The following is an 8,754-nucleotide window of genomic DNA, read 5'->3' as shown; positions in this document are numbered from 1 at the left end:
AAAAAAAAAAAAAAAAAAAAAAAAAAAAAAAAAAAAAAAAAAAGGAAATACACTAAAGTTTTAAAACTGATTTGGGATACATTTTTACTTCTAAAAATCATTTTATCTAGCCCACCCTTAAAAAGCTTTAATGAATATAATTTAACTCACAGTATAAAAATAAATTTACTTCAAAATGATATTTTCAAATTCATGAACATATTAAGGAGTTTAAGGAAAGGCAATGTGAGAGACGGTATCAGAAACACCTGTGAAAAACTTGACTGCCCTCATAATTTTGCAAAAATGATGGAATAGTTCATACAGAATGAAGAAATGATAAAACCATTTTTTTCACTGTCTTACAATCTTAATGAAGCAGCCAAAAGTGGAAATATATGTATATTTAATATTATTTAATATATATATTTAGTATATATATTTCTGCATATATATGTATATATATATATACATATCTTCAAAGATGTGAAGAAGTTGGTTTATTCACTCACTTGGCAAATGATTTTTTTTTTAAGATTTTATTTATTTATTTGACAGAGAGAGAGACACAGCGAGAGAGGGAACACAAGCAGGGGGAGTGGGAGAGGGAGAAGCAGGCTTCCCGCGGACCAGGGAGCCCGATGTGGGGCTCAATCCCAGGACCTGGAATCATGACCTGAGCCGAAGGCAGACGCTTAACGACTGAGCCACCCAGGCGCCCCGGCAAATGATTATTGACAGTCTAATGTATAAGAAGTACTTTTTACAGTAATTATAATTCAATGAGTCAAAGGCTTTTATATAAGCATTTCTATAAATACGTTTATTTCTTTAGCAACAATTGGAGACATTCTACTGTTACTTAGAGAAAGAAGGAGAAAGAGGAGGAGGTGGAAAAGGAGAAGGAAAAGGAGAAACTCTGGAGTTAGGGTCCAGCAATCTGTGTTTTAATCAGTCTTCCAGATGATTCTGATGTATGCTAAAGTTTGAGAATGACTGACTGAAATTAAAGAGAAAAGCAAACAACTATGCTGGCAAATTTAGATGACTTCCCCAACTTTGACAAGAAAGTAGAAGGTATTAATGATTGCCTGAAGGAAAAAGAAAAATGGGAAAGAATAGAAATTGCATACTTCAGGTCATTTTTGTGTTAAGAAAAAAAAATCCTGCTTTTTTAAAGATAAAATAATAAGAATTTCAATATATATGTATTGATTAATGGAAAAGATAATTTTAATAAACGATCACAAAAAAGAAAAAGAATAGAAGAATGAACATTTATTAATTGAATGCTATGCACCAGTTATTCATATGGATTAGTTAATGGATAAAACTCTCTAATGGATAAAACTCTCTAGTTAATGGATAAAACAGCGATAACTGCTCACCCAACCTTATGCTGACTCCATATACAATTTTACAGTGACTCTATATACATGAAATTTTACACCATCATCTGAATCTTAAGTGTATTCTTCTCTGTAATTTGTCTATGGAAATGAAATATGCCAAAATGCCTTTCCAGATATTGTGATATAAATAGAGGGTGTTCATTGTCAATATTAAAGTGAAAATCCATTATAACACATTTGAAATAGCCCAAATTTGAATTTTAAAAAATATATTAAAAAGAAAGAAAGAAAAAAAGAAAAAAAAAGAAGGGAGAGAAGGTAAGTCAGGAAACTTGGATACGATCTGAATTTTAAAAAATATATTAAAAAGAAAGAAAGAAAAAAGAAAAAAAAAGAAGGGAGAGGAAATAGCCCAAATTTGGATAATAGTGTTTAGCCATTAGCTCTAGCCTACAGCAGGTAGATGCAGATAATTTCATTAATTACATAGTAATGCTACCCCCACATTTTTCACATTGTTTTAAAGTCCATTTATAGTATGTTAGTGGGATTTGCTATTCTTAAAATTGCCTTGGAAGCAAGTGTTAGCAACTCAATGTAAGTTAAATGAAGTGAAGGGATCTACTAAAAGATCATGAACAAACTCAGAGCAGTCAGAGGTAGAAAAGCTGTATCTTAAATACTGTTCTCCCAGGTGCAAACCATTAACCAGAGATTTGGGTGCAAATAATATATGAAAATAATTTCCAGTAGAAACTAATTAGGAAGTGGGTAAGGAAGGACAGGAAGAAAGTTCATCAAAAGTGTGATTTCAGGTGAGGCCCAGACTCATATTGGTACTCAGGAAGCTCAGAAGTGTAATTCTATTTGTTTCTCATCTATGCAAAAAATTGAGCTTTTATATCACTACATCAATCAGGCATTGACTGCAGCAGGTCTCATCAGCTTTAACTCTGTTTTCTTCAAGCTATCCAAGTTGTCGGGAGGCTCCTGAGGCCAAAGAAAATTCTCTGAAGACTACAGGTATGAGCAATTAGCAGCAAAGCACAAGAAGCTAAGGGATGAGCACCCAGAACTGGTTAAAAAAAGAAAAAAAAAAGGATCTTAGGAGATGTTGGTGGGAACCAATAGTGTCTGCTAAAAAGACAAGTACAACTGAGCCTTAGGAACAGCTGGGACTCACTGATTGAATATTTTGAGTAGGTCCTTCATTTCCACTCTTTGTGCTAGATTCCTTACTCTCTACCTGTAGAATACCTTTCTGCATCATGGCAAAAATTTTGCCTGTGGTTTATATATTGCAGGTTCAGTTAATGGAGAGAGAAAAACTCTGTCTCAAGACCAGAAATCTGAGGAAAGGATTGATTGACCTTATTTTTCAAGTGACCATATTTGACTCACTTTCTCCAAATGGAGGTCAAGGGGTGGGGGTGGTTTGTCAGAATATGCCAATTCCCTCCAGGGTGATTAGAATATGGACAAAGAGAGGTAGTTCCTGGAAGAAAGGGTTAAGCCTGGGAAGTTGGTCCTAGGGTTCTAAACGATACCATCAAGTGTAAACTGTATAGATTAATATGCTAGGGGACATTCCCCTATGTAACTCCTTTTTGATACCTAAATTGGGAGAGAAAACACAATTAAAAGTAACAATAAGAACTTTAATTTCAGAAGTAATGGCATTGTAAATGTAAATTACAGAAGGCAAAATCTGAATCTATATAATGCTCCAGGATAAGTAGGATAATTAAAATTTTATTATTTCATAATAATGCATACACATATATACATGCCCTGTAGGTATTAATATTTTCAAAAATTTCCCCTTACTCAGTTTTGAAATATTCTACTTTCTGGCGCATGAAATGGCTTGTTAAATAATTATGCATGCCTGTTTGCATGCTTAATTATCAAGACGGATTTTTAAAAGGCTCATTTTTGGTTCATTCTCTCAGTGGAAAGCAATGATTCAAATTGCTTTTACTATAAGGAAGTAATGAAATGTTACTTCCACTCTAGTGAAAATAACCAGTATCTTCCAAAAGCATATCTATTTTTGTAATTGAAAGAATACTGTCACATTTTTTGTGATAACTGAAATTCCTCATCAAGTTTTAATATTTGTAAAATTTGAAGGAGGGAACTCTTGTAAACTTGTTTAGTTCATACTATTCTAAACAAAATCCATCACTTAAGCCATGCCCAGATAGTGATTGACAATCAAATTGCCTTTCATAACTTAGATCAATTGCAAAATAGAAGTAAAATCAGAAATATATTTTGCAAAATGAAGAATGTTTTCATTATAATAGTCTTCCCTATGGCATTTCAAAAAAGAAAACCAAGCATCTCAGCATTTTAATATGAAGCATTACAAATAATAAATGACATGCAATCACTAGTAGACTCTATTCTATAGAAATATTATATGCAATGAATTAATAATGTATCACCTATATTCTTTTATTTTATTTTATTTATTTGACAGAGAGAGACACAGTGAGAGAGGGAAGTGGGAGAGGGAGAAGCAGGCTTCCCGCGGACCAGGGAGCCCGATGCGGGGCTCGATCCCAAGACCCTGGGATCATGACCTGAGCCCAAGGCAGACGCTTAATGACTGAGCCACCCAGGCGCCCCTATCATGTATAGTCTATCATGAGTTAAACAGAAGGAGGTAATTCTCTATGGATAAAAGCCTATCTAAGTGTGTGTTTTTGTATGTTTTAGAAGTTTGGTCAAGTGGCCAACTCTGTTTATGATTATGCTTATTATAATTTGATTTATGTACTGTTTCCTCCTAAGACACTGTTAGACTTCAGTGTTTATAAAATGTAACTTTAAATATTTCTTCTTAGAAATAGCCTTAGAACCACAAACATGTCATCTTCAATATAACTAAGGTTCAGGAAAACCAATAACAAGAATCTGTGATTTCTGTAAAAAGATTCATTTGACAATCAGGTTTTATTTCAAATAAACATTATTTTTAGAACAGTTTTAGAAGGAGAAAATTGCAAAGGTACTACAGAGTTTCCATATATTCTGTATCCTAATTCCCTTATTATCAACATCTTACATTTGTATGGTATATTTGTTAGAATTAATAAAACAATATTGATACATTATTATTAACTGAAGTCCATATTATATTCAGATTCCCTTAGTTTTTGTGTAACTTCCTTTTTCTGTTCCAGGATTCCTTCCAGGATAACATATTGTATTTACTCATTGTGTCTCTTTAGGCTCTTAGATGTGACAGTTTCCCAGACTTTCCTTTATTTTGATGATTTGACAGTTTTGACCAAAACTATATTGGTCTGGGGGAGCCTGGGTGGCTCAGCTGGTTAAGCGACTGCCTTCGGCTTAGGTCATAATCCTGGAGCCCCAGGATTGAATCCTGCATCGGGCTCCCTGCTCAGCAGGGAGTCTGCTTCTCCCTCTGACCCTCCCCCCTTTCATGTGCTCTCTCTCTCTCTCTCTCTCTCATTCTCACTCTCGCAAATAAATAAATAAATAAAATCTAAAAAAAAAAACCTATATTGGTCTGTTATTTGGTATGATGTCACTCAACTGGAATGTATCTGATGTTTTCTCATTAGATGGGTATTCTGTGTTTTGGTGAGGAAGACTACAGAATTAGAGTACCATTTTCATCACATCATACCAAAGGAACATAATATCAATGTGACTTATTAAAGTTGATATTAATCTTGATCCAAGGCAGTGTTTGTCAGGATTCTCCACCATAAAGTTGCTCTTTATTCCCTTTTCATGCCATAATTGGAAAGAAGTCACTATATGCAGCTCATACCTAGGTAGTAGGGTGTTAAGCTTCCTCTCTTTGAGAACAGAGTATCTATATACACTATGTGAAATTCTGCATGCAAGATTTGTTGTTTTTCCCCATTTATTTATTCATGTAAATATTTACTTATATTAGTATGGACTTATGGATATTTATTTTCTACTTTGGGTTGTACTTCAACACTGCATTATTTATTTTGTTGCTGAGATTGTTCTAATTGATTATCGGGAGCTCTTGTAGTTGTTTCCTGTGTCCCTTAGACCTCCATCATTGTTTTTCCTTTTTTTTTCTTAGCATTTTCCTACTTTTAAGAAATTCCATGCTCATATTCTATATTCCCTGTCTTACTGATAGTTGAAAAATTTTTTATCTTGTTTGTAACCAAATGTATCTAATTAGAACATACTTTTCTATTTGAAAGTTTTTTTTTTTTTTCTCTTTTGGGTCAACTCCATGGATCAAGAAAGAATGAAAGAAATTACCAATTGAATAGCATTGAATACTGCATTTAAATAGATATTTTATGAGAATCATACAAGCAGGCCATGAAATCAACATCTCTCCAAGAGAAAATATGAAAACTAGAAAGCTTTCCATTAGGTGGTTCTCCTTAGACTGGTAGTTATTGCCTTTGTAAAAGCAACTTATAAAACATTCTACAAATGATACCAATCACAACTGGGGCATCACTCCTCAAATGTCTTAGCATTCCTTTGAATTTCTGCCATTGTCACTGAAATCTTCACCGGCAACTCTTTGAGATCCTGGAGCCCCTCATCTTGGGAACTGGAGACATAGTCTTGATCTTTTCTCATTTCTGCTGCTAACACCTTCTTTCCAAATCGCTTTTATTTGCCCAAATTTCCTCCACCTCTTCCCTGAGGTGCCAGGGAGCAATAATACCAATAACAACAACAACAACAACAACAACAACAGCTCAAATTCCCTAAGAACTTTCTATTTCAAAGGGACTTTATCACCCCACTTACAGCAATAAACAAATCATCTAAGCAGAAAATCAACAAGGAAACAATGGCTTTGAATGACACACTGGACCAGATACACTTCGCAGACAGATTCAGAACATTTCATCCTAAAGCAGCAGAATACACCCTCTTTTCAAGTGCACATGGAATGTTTTCCAGAATATATCACATACTGAGTCACAAATCAGGCCTCAACAAGTAAAAATACTGAAATCATACCATGCATATTTTCAGACCACAAGAAAAAATTTGGAAAGACCACAAATACATGGAGGTTAAAGAACATCCTACTGCAGAATGAATAGGTTAACCAGGAAATTAAAGAAGAAATTTAAAAAATACATGGAAGCCAATGAAAATGAAAATACGACAGTCCAAAACCTTTGGATGCAGCAAAGGTGGTACTGAGAGGCAAGTATATTGCAATACAGGCTTATCTCAAGAAACAAGAAAACTCTCAAATATGCAACCTAACCTTAAACAAAGGAGCTAGAAAAGCAACAGAAAATAAATCCTAAATCCAGCAGAAGAAGGGAAATAATAAATATTAGAGCAGAAATAAATAATATGGAAACAAACAAAAAACAGTAGAACAGATCAATGAAACTAGGAGCTGGTTTTTTGAAAGAATTAATAAAATCGATAAACCCCTAGCCAGATCAAAAAGAAAAGAGAAAGGACCCAAATAAAATCATGAATGAAAGAGGAGAGATCACAAAAAACACCATAGAAATACAAAAAAATTATAAGAGAATATTATGAAAAATTGTATGCCAACAAATTGGGCAATCTTGAAGAAATGAATAAATTCCTATAAACATATAAACTACCAAAACTGAAACAGGAAGAAATAGAAAATTTGAATAGACCCATAACCAGCAAAGAAATTGAATCAGTAATTAAAAATCTCCCAACAAATGAAAGTCCAGGGCTATATGTCTTCCCAGGGCAATTCTACCACACATTTAAAGAAAAGTTAATATCTGTTCTTCTCAATCTGTTCCAAAAAACATAGAAATGGAAGGAAAACTTCCAGATTCATTCTAAGAGGCCAGCATTACCTTGATTCCAAAACCAAACACCCCACTGAAAAGGAGAATTACAGGCCAATATCCCTGATGAACATGGATGCAAAAATTCTCAACAAAATACTAGCAAATTGAATCCAACAATGTACTAAAAGAATTATTCACCACAATCAAATGGGATTCCAGGGCTGCAGGGGTGGTTCAATATCTGCAAATCAATCAATATGATACAGCACATTAATAAAAGAAAGGATAAGAACCATATGATCCTCACAATAGATGCAGAAAAAGCTTTTGACAAAATACAGCATCCATTCTTAATAAAAACCCTCTACAAAGTAGAGATAGAGGGAACATATTTCAACATCATAAAGGTCATATATGAAAGACCCACAGCTAATATCATCCTCAATGGGGAAAAACTGAGAGCTTTTCCTCTATGGTCAGGAACAAGACAGGGATGTTCATTCTCACCATTACTATTTAGCATAGTACTGGAAGTCTTAGCTTTAGCAATCAGTCAACAAAAATAAGTAAACTTGGCAAAAAAGAAGTCAAACTTTCACTATTTCCAGATGACATGATACTCTATGTAGAAAACCTAAAAGACTCCACCAAGAAATTGCTAGAACTAATACATGAATTCAGCGGTCGCAGGATATAGAATCAATGTACAGAAATCTGTTGCATTTCTATACACCAATAATGAAACATCAGGAAAAAATCAAGAATTTGATTCCATTTACAATTGCACCAAAACCAATAGTATACCTAGGAATAAACCTAACAAAAGAGGTAAAAGATCTATACTCTGAAAAGTATAAACACTTATGAAAGAAATTAAAGAGGACACAAAGAAATGGAAAAATATTGCATGCTCATGTATTAGAAGAACAAACATTGTTAAAATGTCAATACTACCCAAAGCAATCTACACACTTAATTCAATCCCTATCAAAATACCACCAGCATTTTTCAAAGTGCTAGAACAAAGAATCCTAAAATTTGTATGGAACCACAAAAGACCCTGAATAGCCAAAGTAATCCTGAAAAAGAAAAGCAAAGCTTGAAGCATCAGGATTCCAGACTTTAAGCTATATTACAATGCTGTAGTCATCAAGACAATATGCTACTGGCATAAAAACAGACAAATAGATCAATGGAACAGAATAGAAAACCCAGAAAGGGACCCACAACTATATGGTCAATTAATCTTCGATAAATCAGGAAAGAATCTCCAATGGTAAAAAGAGAATCCTTTTTAACAAATGGCATTGTGAATACTGGACAACAATATGCATAAGAATGAAACTGGACCACTTTCTCACATCATACACAAAAATAAATTCAAAATAGATGAAAGACCTAAATGTGAGATAGGGAACCATCAAAATTCTAAAGGAGAACACAGGCAGCAACCTCTTTGACCTCAGCCATAGCAACTTCTTACTAAACATGTCTCTGGAGGCAAGGGAAACAAAAGTAAAAATGAACTATTGGGACTTCATCAAGATAAAAGTTTCTGCACAGCAAAGGAAACAATCAACAAAACTAAAAGGCAGCCTATGGAATGGGAGAAGATATTTGCAAATAACATATCTGATAAA

This window comes from Phoca vitulina, unplaced genomic scaffold (genome assembly GCF_004348235.1).
Source record: "Phoca vitulina isolate PV1807 unplaced genomic scaffold, GSC_HSeal_1.0 scaffold34, whole genome shotgun sequence".
In the NCBI taxonomy this organism is placed as follows: domain Eukaryota; kingdom Metazoa; phylum Chordata; class Mammalia; order Carnivora; family Phocidae; genus Phoca; species Phoca vitulina.
The sequence above is the reverse complement of the archived record's forward strand: the minus strand, read 5'-3'. Positions refer to the sequence as shown.